Source organism: Mytilus edulis, chromosome 5 (assembly GCF_963676685.1).
Source record: "Mytilus edulis chromosome 5, xbMytEdul2.2, whole genome shotgun sequence".
Lineage (NCBI taxonomy): Eukaryota > Metazoa > Mollusca > Bivalvia > Mytilida > Mytilidae > Mytilus > Mytilus edulis.
In genome coordinates, this window is record NC_092348.1 from 48,102,977 (window position 1) to 48,120,886 (window position 17,910).

General features: G+C 30.7%; 1 long non-coding RNA gene across 1 annotated transcript; it reads right to left on the bottom strand.

Annotated features, from left to right (window-relative positions):
* Positions 1-8,427: 8,427 nt before the first annotated feature.
* On the bottom strand, positions 8,428-17,707 carry LOC139523822 (uncharacterized). Its single transcript, XR_011664700.1, has 3 exons — positions 16,652-17,707; positions 14,574-14,663; positions 8,428-10,100 (listed from the first exon to the last, which is right to left on the bottom strand). It is a non-coding gene; the product is annotated as an uncharacterized lncRNA (long non-coding RNA).
* Positions 17,708-17,910: the final 203 nt, after the last annotated feature.

Sequence of the window (17,910 nt, forward strand, 5' to 3'; positions counted from 1 at the left end):
TGTAAGGAACTCATATACAGACTTATTCATTACACATTCATTAAATCAGTGTATAATTTGTATAAAAAATGAGTCTCATACTATTTAAAAAGGTAAAGTACAAATTTGCATTGCATAATTTAGTAAATAAAGTAAAAGAGTAAATGCCGTCTTTAAATCCTTTTGACATCATCGATATTTAAAATGGTTACATGTCAATCAACGCAGTTAACCTTGTGCAAATATATAGAATAGATCCAGCGGTTTAATCAGATTAAATATGGCATCAAAACAGCACCTCGCACTTTGGTTTGTTTGCAGCATTATCGTGACGTTCAAAAGTTCATAAATTGAATCCCGAAATGCATAAATTTTACAAACAGTATAAATTGTATGACAGATGCTGTACCGTTAAATGATGGAGGAAAAAGCAAAAGCAGTTGAAACAGGGGTACATTACTGATAAAGAAGAATACTCATGTCAATAATGGTAAACGTAAGGCAAGTTGGATACTTGTCTTACTATATTTTGTATTTATAATACAATGATATGATATTAAAATTCGATATTCCGATTGGATCCAACTGTGCTTCTCTTCTTGTCGACTTGTTCGTTTATTCATATGAGGTTTACCTCAAACTGGAATTATTTTTAAAATACTTAGGATTTTCTACTCCAGGAATAGGTGAATAAAAGAAACATATGTCAATTTAGATTCTGAATATGGTAGTTCTTTCCTTGGCAGTAAAAATAATTAGATAATCGAAATAACTTTAGTGATTCAAGTACACTTCTGCTGACAACTGAGCTCTTGAAATCATAAATAACAAAATTTGACAATTACAAGTAGTTGTAAGAATTGCAAAAGATACCAAGCAAATAAGTTTCTTCCCCTGCCAAGCATTTTGTCTACTTGAGACTTATCGGTGGCACTCAATTTGCTAAAAATACTCTCGAATTGAAAAACAAATCCTTTGTGACCAATGTTGTTATCGGTAATTGTCGAAAGATTCTAGATGGTATATAATTATATCGTTAAGACGTCACATTATAACATGATATAACGTGAAACCTGAAATAAATATTTTGATAAATATTCACTTTGTACTTGTTTTCTGCCTGGAATAGTATTTTGCTGGGCTGAAGATATTTACTATAGCTAACACAATACATTTTTGTCAGAGTAATACTTCAAGACTAAACTGGATTTTTCTGGATTATCTACATAATAATGATCTTTTAATTTTTTAAAGCATGCAAAGCAAATAATAAAGGCATAATTTAATGTGCAAATTATGTATATGTTAAAAGTAATTGGAGATGATATGAAATTTCTAAATTTGTTCTAAATTTTGCTAATAAAGGTGAGTGGTTAGCCTTATAGTAATACAAAACTGAAGGCTCTTTTGGTATTTCATTTAATCATATGCTATGTGATTTATGGGACGTTATTGGGTTCACCACGAGCTTAAACTATTCCGGTAAAACGATTTGTTTTAAATAATTGGTCGAGCATTATGGACTCTTTCTTACTTCATAGAGACTCAAATGAAGAAGAAAACTGAAATCATCAATGCACAAGTTCTATTGTGTCAAGCACAATGTGATTTTTCGATTTAGAAATTTTGTTTCTTAACATTCTAGAGTCATATTAACTCTGTCAAAATGTTCACGTATCTAAAATTGTTCCACTTACAACATGCATTACATTATTATCGTTAACTGGATATGGGTTATGTTATGTTTTTACTTAATACACTTAACACCTGATGTATCTTGGGAATCATAAAACTCATGATGGCTGCACAGCAGAATATAATCGTCATGCAGATACATTTTGTATAGTTCAACTGTTATTAATTTAGCTTACTGAGATTGGTTGCATTGCAATTATTCTCTATTTAAAATGAGAGAAAGAAAAACAGTTGATGAAATCGGAGGAGGAAGTAAAGAAATAGACGATAAAAATTCATATCGAAAAAAATAAGAAATATCAATCCTTCGGCAAAAAAAATCCTCGCAAACCACAAAAACTACTAAAGTCAAGTTTTACTTTTTTTATAAGACAGTGCATAATGTCAGTACGTAGATGTCACAGAGGAGTACTCTGTATTCATAATTACACCAGAAAGTCAATAATGAAAAAACATGAAATCCTAATTGCAAAAATACTAGTTTTGCTAACAAGATTTGATTTATCGATATAGACATTCTCTTTCTCAAGAAACAAGAGTCTTATTAACTTTGTCAACATTTCCACATGTCTAATATTGTTCAACTGACAGTACCCATCGTATATTCTGGGCTGTGACACAAACTATATGATGTGGGTTGTATTAGTGTTCATTTATGAATATTTACACAGAATACACCTTTGGAATCGTAACTTAGTTTATGCATGCAGAATCGAATATGTACATCCTAAAGTTCATGTTGTCTAAATAGTTGGCATAATTTTATTTATTGAGATTGTTTACATTACCATTATTATATGTTTATAACTGCTTTAATTATTAAACTGAAAACAATTTTGGCGGTCATAACTTTTTAAAATGAATTAGGCCGTTATATTTTTTTCTCGTTTGATTTGTCAATATTTGTCTTTTATTGGAATTTTATTTTTGATTATGCGATATCTGTTTTACTCATTGTACGATGACCTAGCTGTAGTCCATGGCATCTGGTCTCTTGTGTACAGTTGTGTTTTTGGCATTGGCATTATTTATATAAATAAAAATACCAATTGTTTTCTTGATATGAAAATATGCCATTTTTAGATTGTAAAAGGGGGGCGAATATCGATATATTTCATGTTTTTAGAGATAATGTTATGTGCTGCATTACTTGGGTATTTTACAGCCAATGATAATGTACTTGTTCCTTTTGTCATTTTAATGTATATTTATTCTTCTAATATAATGCATTTGTATTTACATATATCTCTGCCAGTATACAGAGATTAAGACGTTACACACTTTCCTTTAATCCTAATTTTTATTTAAGGAAGTAAAAAATAAAAGCACCACACAACAATGAATGACAGTTTTCTGCAACTGCTCAATACCTGACACAATATCATTGATATTGTATATTCATGTAAGGTTTTGTACAATATTTGGTGTTTACATAAGTATGTGTAATCTTTTATAACATCATGATATGCATTTGAGATAAAATAATTGAAGTTATCTCCCGTCGAATATAAATTTCTTTATGTATATAAACTCATCATAGATACCAGGACTAAATTTAGTATATACGCCAGACGCGTGTTTCGTCTACAAAAGACACATCAGTGACGCTCGAATCCAAAAAAGTTAAAAAGGCCAAATAAAGTACGAAGTTAAAGTGCATTGAGAACCAAAATTCCTAAAAATGTCTACTCTCCTTGCTGTTTCTGATGCTCATTAATTTGTAATATATAATATATAATTCAATGTGCCATTTATTCTATTTTCTATAAGTGACCGCTATTTAAATATCGCGTAAATGCATGTAGATACATGTATGTTACATGTATGGCTGTGAAAGTTGCTATCTTTGTCTTGTGTCTTGTAGACTGCTGTTCGTTTTCTTTTTGTTATTTGTTACCTGACGTATAGTTTTGATTGGCACCTTTGTGTCTCCTTACACATATTTTCATATGTATATGTTCATCCGAAAAAATACATGTTTGCCAATTATACTTATCCAATGTATCTATCTGAACTTTCTTCTACTTCAACAAGTTGCTAAAATGATGCGTCATTTAAACGTTTTTATATACTTATAATTATTCAAATGTTCATAATTCATTTCATTAGTATTTTATGTTAAAAGCTCCAGCTCCGTTATTCTAGTTATTGGAATACATTACATTTTGATTTAAAGATTTCTATATTTTCCCTTGAATAAATGTTCAATTCGACATCAACTTTCATAAACATTACAACCAAGTTATTATCAAAGATGATAGCAAACTACGGCCGATAATTGACTATTACTACATACCTTCTTGCATAGATATTTTATGATAAAACCACAGAAAAACTTTCCAATCACCTTTTTTTCAATTGACGTGAGCTCTAGAAATGAATACTTCACAGAACTGAAGTTCCGTAAGATGCATATTAAACCAACCTTTAAGTATAAACTACGGACTTTATTGTCCGTAGTTTATACTTAAAGTGATTAATGTATCCTTTACCAGGAAAATTATGTATTAAACCTAAAATTCAGAAATATAATGACCATAAAAAAACGTAGTGTAAGTAGCAACAACATACCTATACTAAGCGAGATTCATGAACACTACATGCAGTTTGTGCTGTGTAATTTGATTTTTTTCATTTCTATCTGATGTTTTTTTTGTGATTGATACATTTGTGTTCTCTTATATTCTTTAAAGCAGGTTATTTGATACTTTAATTTTCTTAGTCTATTTTTAATGATATCCATTTGACGTGGCTCCAGGCTTTATTCATTCCGTCATTGTGTTATATTACAATTTTTTGTATTATTGTTTTTCGTATTAACTAATGTGTTTTGTTCATAGCCCTAAATAAAATCATTATTTTTCTGTTTTCATAGTGATTTCATACTTATTAAGATTATAACGCAATGTTGACTGCTGTACCCCTATTTTTGACATTTTAACCTATTATGTCTGTTTGTTTTTTGTTCACATATAATTGTCAATATAATGGAATTTAATCTGACTTTCGTACAAGTGACAGGTTTATCTAGCTATAAAGTCAGGTTTTATCCATCATCTTCTACACAAGAAAATTTAGGAATATTAAGGAATAGTTGTTATCCATTCGTTTTTGGTTTGCTTAAGCTTTTGATTTTGCTATATTATTTTGGGCTTTCCGTTTAAAACTTTTCAAGGATTTTGGTATTTTTGAAATTAAACCTTTATTTTTATTTAAATTGCGAATCAAAATCCTTTCGACATTTCAGATGCACCATTTCAAAATTGTAGTATTTTAGCATATGAATAATTGGTTTTATCTGTGTCAATTTAAGGTCAGTGTTAAGCATTCATTTCAAATAGTAATGATAAATCTAATGTATAATGTAAGTTAAAGACATCGTCATTTAAACTTAATGTTCTTTTTTTTTAATTTCTTTTCTGAATGAATATTCCATACTTTTTGCAAAATAGACACTCATTTAAATCACTAAAGGGATATCGATTGCTCTGAAATTGTATGACATACTAGTGACACAAATAACTTTCAAACGAAATATTATGTTTCCATGTTAATTACTGTTGGTCTTGCACTTATAAAGTCTTTACTCTCATTCGAACAGATTGTAAGTGTGTGTTTTTGATATATTATTATGTTATATCTTGTTAACGAAAAGTACTACATACATGTAGTGTCTGCCATGTCAGTAACACCTAAATCTGTTTATATTTTTCAATAATACTTGAGATACAGGCTCTGGGTGCAGACTATCTAGAGAAGTTTTCATTCTCAATTTTAGTCGCTGTTTTGGATAGTGCTTTTCTTGGTTCATATTTCCAGAAAAATGATATTGACATCAAAATAACCCATAACACGTCGTCAGCAAGTTGAAAGCTTGTGTACATGTTATAAATTATATCGTTATTGAAATTAATCGTCACCAATATGTCATATTGTAGCAAATGCATATTGTATTATATGTGTCAATTGAAGGTCGATTCCATTCAAATACAAATGATAAATTTTGTTAAGGCAGGTGAGAGACATTTCCATTTATTAAATATAATATTCTACAATCCTTATTTTTTCTGAAAGAATTTTCCATATCACTATTAAATAAAAAGAGGTGTTGGCTTACGTCATTTGGACATCAACCTTTATACACATTTAAACCAACTTTACCTGGTGAGAGAAAATCACGGTCCATACTTGACCTTTTTTCAATTGATATTTGAAAAAAGAATTGAGAATAATTTACTCAATTTATCATATTAACCGATTTCAGTTACCTCTATACACGAATAATTTAATTTTGGATGTAACGCGTCTTCTGATTGGCTGACGTTATTTTGTTATCAGCCCATAGACATAATTTAGTCATGTGACCGTGACGTCATCAACGTTTTTCATGGTTTTCTACGGTTTAAAATGGAATTTAGAATTAAATTATAAGAAATGACTGTAATATTTTTTCTGTCTATTCGAAATAACATACAAAATGTGGTGCACACTGTTAAATAACCCGATACGCGCGTTAGTCAGTGTGCACCACATTTTTATGTTATTTCTTCATAAACAGAAAAAATATTACAGCCGTTTCTTAAATACTTAACATAATACACGTTTATATACGACGAATATGAAACGAACCTAAATTATGTGTATTGAAAAACGTATAAGACACGAATTAATATTAATGATCAGGAGGTAGGTTATGCGTGAAATCAAACGTTCAGAAGTCTAATGATAACAAAAACATGTGCTGACTTAAAACAAAAAGACATATACAAAACGATCCTCGTGATATTTGTTACTATGTTTCAAAATAACAACCTTTTAAAAGACTGTTATATAGATATAAGAAGATGTGGTATGATTACCAAAGAGACAATTCTCCATCCAAGTTACAATTAGTAAAAGAAAACATTGTTATAAAAAATAGTAAAAAATAGCGTAATGAAAAAAAAGAAGAAAAAGCAATATTTGCTTTACATTTACATGGCTTTTGAAACTATAAAAGATTGTGAAATGAAAAAGGTGGCATTTCAGTTTTCATGCAACTGCATGGATAAAACTACAGATCCTTAATATCTGAAAAAGAGTCAAAAACAAGAAAACCAATCATACTTTATTCTCAGCAGCATTAACAAACTATATAACTAATATGATACATGTTGTCATTTTAACGGTATATTTAACATTGCTATCAAAACGCGAGGTTTGACTGGCCACAAAACTAGGTTCAACTACCTATTTGTTCTTTAAATGTCTTGTGCAAAGTAAGGAAGATGACAGTTGTTACCTTATAGTTCGTTTTTATGTATGTGGCATTGTCGTTTGTTTTTGTTGCACTTCACTGTTTCTGTTGTTTTGTTTTTTCCTCTTACATGTCTTATAGTTGATGTGTTTCACTCTGTATAATTGTAACCAGGATTTGTTCTCTCAATCGGTTGATGACTTTTGAACAGCGGTATACTTTGCTTTTATGTATTTATCATGCAATGATATGCTATTCAAATAGATATTGCACAATGTTTTTGTTATTTGACTTAAGTCATTTTGAAGTTCCAATTATAAATCTATTAAACATGATATTCGATTTTCCAATTCAAACCAACTGTGCTCAACTTCTTGTCAAATTTTTCCTTTATTTATATGAGGTTTACCTCAAACTGGAATTATTTCTACAATAGTAAGGATTTTCTACAAGTTCTACCCCATGTATAGATTAATAAAAGAAAATATGACAATTTGTTTAAGGTAGTTCTTTCCTTGAAAGTAAAAACACTTACCAGATAATCGAATGTCTTTAATGATTCATGTACAGCAAATGTACAGACAAAGAGCAAAAACATGGTACGTCTGCTGACAACTGAGCTAAGGAAATCTCAGATGACAAAATTAATATGGCATTGACAAGTGGCTGCAAGAATTTCAAAATTTTAGGACTAATAAATGTTTTCCCCAGCCTTGTATTTTGTTTACTCAAGATTTATCGGTGGCACTAAAATATATTTTTTTTAAATTCAACACGATCCTTTGTGACCAATGTGTTATCGGTACCCGTTGAAAAATATATGGTTCTAAATTATCTATAATTATATCGTTAAGACGTCACAGTTTCACATGTTTAACGTGAAACCTAAAATAGCAAATAATAATATTTTGATAAACATTAACTTTGTACTTGTTTTCTACCTGGCAGAGTGTTTCGGCTGTTCTGAAGATGTTAATTATAGCCGACACAATATATTGATTTCAGAGTTATAATTTTAGACTTAACTGGATTTTTCTTGATTTATCTACATAATGAACTTTTTAATTTTAAAAGCATGCAAAACAACTAATTATGGTATACATTTAATGTGAAAATCATGTGTATGTTAAATATTAAGAAGCAATCTGCCAGAAAACCATGCAAAACCGTCCGAAAGCCACTTTTGCCAAATGAGTTCATATTTGGCACATTGATGCACCTTAGTAATGTAATTAACCACACAAATTTTTTTTGGGAAATTTTGAACCGATCTTGATTTTTTTGGGGCGCCATTTTTTAACAGCTGAAATTGCTCGAAAACAGCAAAAACAAGCCTTTTTTGGCATATTTCGATGGTTTAAATAAAAAAACCTGGCAACATTTATAATTTTTTTTATAGTTGTTCCTAGTAATACATCACATTAAGTGTAAGAATGCATAAAAATAACAATGCTGTCTATTAAGTGTATGTATAATCTAACCGTTTCAATATGTCTTATTTAGCTACATGTAAAAATAAGTTTTTCTGACCACTTTTGCAATTTATTCTTATATTATATTGATAAAGCTGTCAGATATTAGCAGAAAACTATGAAAATTTGTAAATTTTCACACTTCAGGGACAATAGCTCATAGATGTTACGTCCCAATTTTTCAGAAAAATTTTTGTGTAGTTAGATCTTGTCATTTTGACAGTTTTTACAATATATATACATATATGTATGATACTTCTTCTAAAATTATCAAAATAATGGTTTAAAAGAGAAAACTGTAAACAGTTGCAATATAGAGATGATTTTAACAGACACTAAGAGATGGACTTTTTTATGGTCCTTTGAGCCTAGTAGGCTAACAAGGTAATATTTGCCAGGTACCTATATATCTATGTTGCTGCAATGTGGTCAATACAAACATGAAAATCATAAATGCATCTACCGCAATGTGGTCAATACAAACATGATAATCATAAATGCATCTAAAACCAGATGTGTCAAAGCGACAAGAATGGCCACGTCTCAAAAATTTGAAAATCTGCAATTTCAATAACACATGCTGACATGTGGACACAAACATGATGGTTGTCTCACATATCAAAAATCAGCTCTAAATCTGGAGGCATATAGCAAAATGTCCATATAACTGAGATTTTCAACAATTTTCAAAGTTGAAAACACTTAATTCTGGCAAAATTTACACAGCAGAACGAAATTTAAACTTGATATGTAATTCATCATGGTTAGCTCACATACCAAAAATCAGCCCAATACCTGAAAGCATTTAGAAAAAAGGTCCATATAACTGTGATTTTCAAAAATTTATCAAAGTCCAAAGCCCTAAATTACAGCAAATATTAGCGTAGCAGGACGAAACTTAAACTTGATATGTAACTCATCATGAGTAACTTACATACCAAAAATCAGCCCAATATCTGAAAGCGTTTAGAAAAAAAGTATGTATGAATGTGATTTTCAACAATATATCAAAATTCATAGCCTGTAATTTCAACAAAAATTAGCAGAGCGGAACAAAACTTAAACTTGATCTGTAACTCATCATGGTCAACTTACATACCAAAAATCAGGCCAATATCTGAAGGCGTTAAGAAAAAAACACCGTATAATGGTTTGTTTCGGAATGACGGAATGATGAAATTACAGAATTACGGAATTTCCGACAAGGGTAAAACTAGAATGCACCGACAACTCTGTTGCGGGGCCATAAAAATCCCATAACTAGACGAAAAACAAATTACTCAGTCTATATATCATGTATATACTAGTGCAAAATTTATAAAGAAATTTGAATGAAATTGGATAGTTGTTAAGATTACTGTCATGACTACCTATGAGGCTCTACATCACATCCTGAGAAATAACAAAATTAAAATAAGTCATATGAATCTTCAAATTTCAATAAAGTTAAATGTGTTTTTTATACTTGAACAGCAAGGTTTTACTATAAAAACAAGTGTACATTAACTCTCTTGTAAAAGAAAATCCATAACATTGAAATCTTCATAAATGATGACTATTGTTTTTTGAGACAACATCCCATGGAAGATTTAAGTGGTGTTTCAAAGATGCAAAGTTTCTGTTGCTTGTTTGGTTGGTTGAAATTGTTTCAGAAGCATTATCAGTCTTCCAATCTGATGTTGACTGCTGTAAAAGTTCAGTTAGCTGTGAGTCTAGATCTGAAAACCACAAAACATACATATATAGATCAGGCTGTTAGCTTTCATATTTTTTCATTTTCTAATTTTTCGCCTTTTATGGCTGAATAGATATGCAGTATTGGTCTTATGCATTGTTGAAGGCCATATGGCATATGAAAACCTATAGCTTTACATGTATGTCATTTGTTCTCATTGTCATTCATACCACATTTTTTTCATATTTCTAATGTTCATTTACATGTATTACCACTGACAGGAAATAAAGATGACAATTTTTTTTTGCCATCCTTGGTGGCCATCTTGAAAATGTTTGACATCAGATAATCATCCACATACTGTGCTAATCTTTTAATTAAAGTTGCATTTAAAAAGTTAACACAAGTTATCTCAGTAAAAGACAAATTTTGTGGAAGATGAAGAAAAAATGCAAGTTTGAACAAAACATTCACGCATGATACAGCTCTGAATTTGTAATAGAATTAAATATTTGAAAAAGAATATGGTGTCTAAAACAGAATAAATATGGTACATGTATAAAGATATAGTTAAATAAATTCAGCATAAAATCAAATTAAGATTTCAAATTAAGTTACATTTTGGACCTTTGAACTTCAATGTAAATAAATTTCATAACATTGCCCAACAAGAATGTGTCCATAGTACACGGATGCCCCACTCGCACTATCATTTTCTGTGTTTAGTGGACCGTGAAATTTGGGTTAAAACTCTAATTTGGCATTTAAATTAGAAAGATCATATCATAGGACACATGTGTACTGAGTTTCAAGTTGATTGGACTTCAACTTCATCAAAAACTACCTTGACCAAAAACTTTAACCTGATGCGGGACGAACAAACGGTAGGACAGATGGACGGAGACGAACGAACGGACACACAGACCAAAAAACATAATGCCCCTCTACTATAGTAGGTTGGGCATAAAAACTAAATACAGGTTGGATTCAGCATATATATAAATTTATTGTTAAAATCAAACAGTTAACATGGTTAAATTGTGGACCCTGACCTGTTTTAACCAACTTGAAAACTAGGACCAAACTCATAAATCTAAGTTAAAGTACATATTTACAAATGCATATTCAGGATATTTGATTATTTCTGTATATAAAAAAAAAAAAACTAAATATAATAGAGTTAAATTTTTGTTAAAATTAAACTAAGTTAAAATTTGGATCCTTTGGACCTTAAAATGTGGATTAATTCGAAAACCAGACCAAAATTAAAAATCTAAATATTTAACATTGGCATTTTGTTTATGAGAAAACCTCAAGAATTCAATTTTTGTAGAGAATAATATTTTTTTTAACAATTTTTGAAATCAACGTGAAACAATTTAAAATGGGGTCATTGCAACATCTTAAATTTAAATACATTGTTCAATTTAGCATATTAAACAACCCAAATAATGTATTTATTTTAATTTGTTCTTGTCCTAAACCATTTGTGTAAACATGCATGAACTATTTGCCATTGGACATAAAAAACCAACAACCACCAATCAATTAATCTAACAGGTGAAATATCTTCAAAAGTATCAATAAAATTTCTCCCTTTTTAGCTCACCTGGCCTAAAAGGCCATGTGAGCTTTTCTCATCACTTGGCGTCCGTCGTCGTCGTCGTCGTCGTCGTCGTCGTCGTCGTCGTCTGTCGTCGTTAACAATTTTTCAAACATCTTCTCCTCTGAAACTACTGAATGGATTTGAATGAAACTTAAAATGATTGTTCCTTAGATTATCCTGCACAAAGTGTGTGCTTCGATTTTTGATCCGTCAAAAAACATGGCCGCCGTTACTTAAAATAGAACATAGGGGTCAAATGCAGTTTTTGGCTTATATCTCAAAAACGGAAGCATTTAGAGCAAATCTGACATGGGGTAAAATTTTCATTAGGTCAAGATCTATCAGCCCAGAAATTTTCAGATGAATCAAACAAACCATTGTTGGATTGCTGCCACTTAATTGGTAATTTTAAGGAAATTTTGCAGTTTTTGGTCATTATCTTGAATATTATTATAGATAAAGATAAACTGTAAACAGCAAAAATGATCAGCAAAGTAAGATCTACAAATAGGTTAATATGACCAAAATTGTCAATTGACCCCTTAAGGGGTAAATGTCCATTAATGACAATTTTTCACAATTTGTTCATCATATTTGCTAACTTTAAAAAATTTTCTCCTCTGAAACTACTGAATGGATTTGAATGAAACTTAGCATGATAGTTCCTTAGATTATCCTGCACAAAGTGTGTGCTTCGATTTTTGATCCGTCAAAAAACATGGCCGCCCTTACTTTAAATAGAACATAGGGGTCAAATGCAGTTTTTGGCTTATATCTCAAAAACGAAAGCATTTAGAGCAAATCTGACATGGGGTAAAAATGTTCATTAGGTCAAATCTATCAGCCCTGAAATTTTCAGACGAATCAAACAAACCATTGTTGGGTTGCTGCCACTTAATTGGTAATTTTAAGGAAATTTTGCAGTTTTTGGTCATTATCTTGAATATCATTATAGATAAAGATAAACTGTAAACAGCAAAAATGATCAGCAAAGTAAGATCTACAAATAGGTTAATATGACCAAAATTGTCAATTGACCCCTTAAGGGGTAAATGTCCTGTAATGACAATTTTTCACAATTTGTTCATCATATTTGCTAACTTTAAAAAATCTTCTCCTCTGAAACTACTGAATGGATTTGGATGAAACTTAGCATGATAGTTCCTTAGATTACCCTGCACAAAGTGTGTGCTTCGATTTTTAATCCGTCAAAAAACATGGCCGCCCTTACTTTAAATAGTGTTTTAAGGTTTACAGATGCCTGTCCTTCCATTTGTCTTGAAAACTGAGATTTTCTCAGCTACTTTTCATCAGATTGATTTAATATTTGGTATGAAGATTACCTCAGCTTTGTTGTGACAAGTTGTAAAGTATAAGTGCTTTTGGCATGATCAACAAACTTCATCTTGTTTGCCGATACTATAAAATGTTAAAATTTTCGTAACACTTTTCTTAGCTTAAATGCTGTAGATTGGTTTGGCATTTTGAAGTGGTCAGTTGTACAATGCTTAGCAGTCAACTATTTTAGTTGAAAGAGATGTCAATTTAAAACAAAATCACATAAAATTGGCTAAAAATCTAAAAAAAAAAATTTGAGACTCGAAAAATCAATATGGGAGGGGATGAGAATTGAGGATTTTTTATTGTGGCCATATTTTAACACACTAATACTATGGTACTGAAGTAATCTTCATAGTCAATGTTTCTTAGTTAAGGGGTTCAAAGTTTAACAATGTCCAACATAATCTACCTACCTATTCTCTACCTAACAGGGTAAAATTTTATTTTAGAAAAAGATGTATAGTAAGTACATGTATGCAAGTTTTTTCTTTTAATAAATGATTAGTTAAAAAAATTGTCTTGATCATTTTTGTCGAGCCTGCAACTTTTGTTGCAGTTAGCTTGATATAGGGATAGTGATCCGGCGGCAGAATTGAATTACTATATTTGGTGCGTGCGTTCCTTGCAAGGTTCTCATGCCTGTCGGACAGTTTTCACTTGACCTCGACCTCATTTCATGGATCAGTGAACAACGTTAAATTTTCGTGGTCAAGTCAATATCTCAGATACTATAAGCAATAAGTCTAGTAGATTTGGTGTATAGAAGAACTGTAAAGTGTACATGTCCAACTGGCAGGTGTCATCTCTCCTTGACCTCATTTTCATGGTTCAGTGGTTATAGTTAAGTTTTGTGTTTTGGTCTGTTTTTCTTATACTATATGCAATAGGTCTACTAAAATTGGTGTATAGAATGATTGTAAGGTGTACATGTCTAGCTGACAGGTGTCATCTAACCTTGACCTCATTTTCATAATTCAGTAGTCAAAGTTAACTTTTTTAGTTTTGGTCTATTTTTTTTAATACTTTATGCATTAGGTCAACTATATTTGGTGTATGAAAATATTTTATGATCTATATGTCGGTTACGCAGGTTTTATTTGAACTTGACCTCATTTTCACAGTCCATTGCTAAGTTTTAAGTGTTTGTGTTTTGGTCTCATTTTCTTTATTTATAAACAGTAAGTCATATATATTTGTAATATTGAAGAATTGTTAGCTGTACATGTTTGCCTGGCATGGTTCAATATGTTCAATAAGGCATTGTTTACCAGGTGAGCGATTCAGGCTCTTGAGAGCCTCTTGTTTATATTTAAAATGGAATGTACAATGTATGAACAGTTCATTAGTCATTGTTAGTTATTGAATGGAAAGTATAGGAGCTTGTACTATTCATACTTCAAATTAAATTAGAAAAGTGATTTTTCAATGGGAAAACCAAGTTAACAAAAACATGTTCAATGAAACTGATGTATAACATGTATAATTATTATATAGGTGATTACATATACTTTGTATGATAACCATATTTTACAAACAGTTAAATTAATATATAAGTTAATAATATCTTACCAGTATCTCGTTCTATACATGTAGTTTGTTTGATCTGGCTATTGTCACTTTCACAAAAAATCATCAGCATTGCTTGCATCTATTATAGCCCTACAAATGAAAAGTGTTAAACTATAAAATAATTCTTCAATTTTGTATATCAGGAAATGTAGGGTAGTTAAGCATCACTGTGCATGTATTTTTTGTTTCTTTTAAAAAGGGCTCTATAAATAATCTACATACATTACATACATTAACATCAATGTACATCAATGTACATGTAAGGTCCCAAAATTGAACTTTACAAAAGTTTGCAATGCTTTTGATTTTTTAGTCTCCATGGCCTACATTGTATATCATAGATCATTAAACAAGATTATTCTCTAGATAAAGTTGTCTAGTGTTTCATGTACAGTATGTTGTATGTTAAACATGTTTTGGAATGAGGATTTACCACGAGATAAAAGCTGTTTTAGTAAACAAAGAGCTGAACATGTACAACTTCCATTAAAAACTTAAAATATAACTTCATGAACTTAGGGTAAGGGAATACAAACATATTGTTCTGCTTAATGTTGAACAGGTTTTGTAAGCCAAAAATTAATATACATGTACATGTATATTGTACCCTGGTTAATAGCTTAACAATTTAAATTCTGTCCTTAGCTGACAAGGACATAAATATTTTGACCATTCTAAACCTCCCCCTTTCTTTTTTGTAATCAGATGGTCCAAAGACTCATGCCATGTACATTTATATAAGGGATAAACTGTAAATTCAAAAATGTTGCGTGGATTTATTATTGCGATTTTATAATTTAAGACTGAAATGTGATTTTAACTTTTGCGATATTCAGAAATATCCTGTTTAATTCATATAAAAATTCTCAAAATGTATTGCAATTATAACCCTTTCGCATTTTACGCAATAATAAAAACATTGCAATAATTTCTGAATTTACAGTATATTCTAATATGACGTGCTTCTTTAGCTTTGTGAACAACACTGTGATCAAATTCTCGATAAAATATACTTAGCGCAGACTCAGAGATATACATAGTAATGGCTGTTACAATATACTTCCCACGTAAATCTACATGTATTGGAACCTATTTGCAGGCCCTTTGCCGATTTTATTGTTTTAAAAAGTGCAATTAAAAAAAGACAAAATAACTTTTATTCTTATTCGTATGCATAATAAAAGGAAGTAATGCACAAGAGCTCGGGGAAATCAACAAAATAAAAATAAAATAAAATTCCGCGAAAGTTTATTAATCTTTTTGGCGCGTTTAAGTCATTTCAAAACATGACGTCATACAAATGAAACCGCTAAAGTTGAATGTTTTCTGTTACGTGAACCATCGGAATTCGTATGCTATTGTATTAAAACTAATTTTTGAGGTAGGTTTTGTTTTATTTTCTATTCTATTGCATTTTTCGCATATTTACTCATTTCAGCAAGTCAACATGGCGGCTCCTTAGTTACAAAATGTCGACTTTGGATTTGACGGAAGCTTACAAGAAAAACATGTAAATTAAAAATGGCAAATGTTGGGTTTGAGAATTTAAAGAATTAAAATGATTTTTTCCAGCAGTTATTCTAGAAATAAACTTCGCAAGCTACATATTTATAAAGATATTTGAGCTTTATCTAACAGGGAGTAAAAAAGAACAGCCACACACACAGCATACCCTCCCTCGCTTCAGTTTTTTAATGACCGTATTTGTCCTATTAGAATCGAAATAATTCATGGAAGCCATAGATTGTTGGAAATTTACACATGACCTGGGCCGTGATATTCGTTAATTTTATCCCTCGCTAACGCTCAGGATAAAATTCGAATATCACGGCCCAGGCCATGTGTAAATTTCCAACAATCTATGGCTTCCATGAATTATTTCTTAATTATTTGTTTGCACTTGGCTATAGGAAATAGATAAGATGTCCTAGAAACAGGTCAGGTGTAAAAGAATATTCACATGCCCTTTCAACCCCATCCCCCCTTTTTTTAATCTGGGTAATGTATCAAATATAGGTCCCCTAATTTCAGATTGACTATATAAGGAACTAATGAAAATTAATTGTTAAGAGTTGTACCTGTTCCTAGTGGAATAACTGATCCTGTACACAGCCTGTCACGAAATGGTGAAGATGCTTGGTCAGCTTTGGCTTTGCTGGAAGATGGTTTGACAGGATGTTGGCATCTTGCTTGACTATAATGTCAATGAATTCCATAAAAGTCCTTGTACTTCAAGCATATTCTTACATGTGCAAGACGAGATGATATAACAACAATAGGAAAACAAACCACTCCTCGTCTTATGTAAAATAAGGAGTCCTTTTGGAAATTCTACACCATAGTTTTCAGTATTTTTCTGACTTCTGAGATGAATGGTAGTCTGTATCTCTACGAATATATTTGGTTACCAATGCTTGTTACCAATGCTGGTTTCAATACAACGGTAGAGAGAGTGTCTTATTTATTTATAATGCGCCAGACAGTTTTAACACTCTAAATCTCAATTTTGGTGCAAGCAGATGCAATGTCTTCAAAGTTCAAGGTGGTTCCACTCGCTCACTTTATTTTACTAAAAATGATTTTGAAGTGTTTTTGTTTTGCTAGTTGAAATGCAAGAACACCTTTTCAGTTGTTTTTCCAATCAATATCCATCAGGTTTATTCACTAAATTATGATTATTATCTGGTAAATTATTTAATTATTGTCATGATTGGCAGATTCTTGCTTTAGCAGTAATCATTCTTTTTGGAAATGCTATTTTGGTCTTTAGTGCATTCAGATATCTTAAATAGTTTGTAATATGTAGATGCATAATGCTGGTATAGCCCAAATACTCCTCATATATTATTAAAGTCGCAAACTTCGCTGTAAACTTTGTCTGCCAAATCCGTCACTGGGAGCTGACATGTTTGAGATTTTACCCAAGGGAGATAAGTCAATGGAAGAGCATAAAAGATGGACTTCCTGGTTTCAGACAATTTATTGATTTTTGCACTTGCAGTACAAAAACGTCTTATTTAATTTTTTTAGACAAATTTATTTTACTTTTTTGAATGATTTTATAGGCCATTTTATTACAATTGTATTTAGAATTTAATTAAAATCAAAATCAAAATGTGCCAATTCGGGACTAAAATCACCATTCTTCCAAGGCAAAAATTAACATGTAATAGTCATTTGCCAAGCTTAATATTTTGATCTAATATAAAAAAAAAAATACACCATAATTAAAACCAATATAAGTTGCAAACATATCCGGAATGGGTCTTGCAAGTTAGAAGCAAGTAAAAATCATGTAAATTCATGTATGAAAAATCCAGCCTTTGTGTCTGTGCTC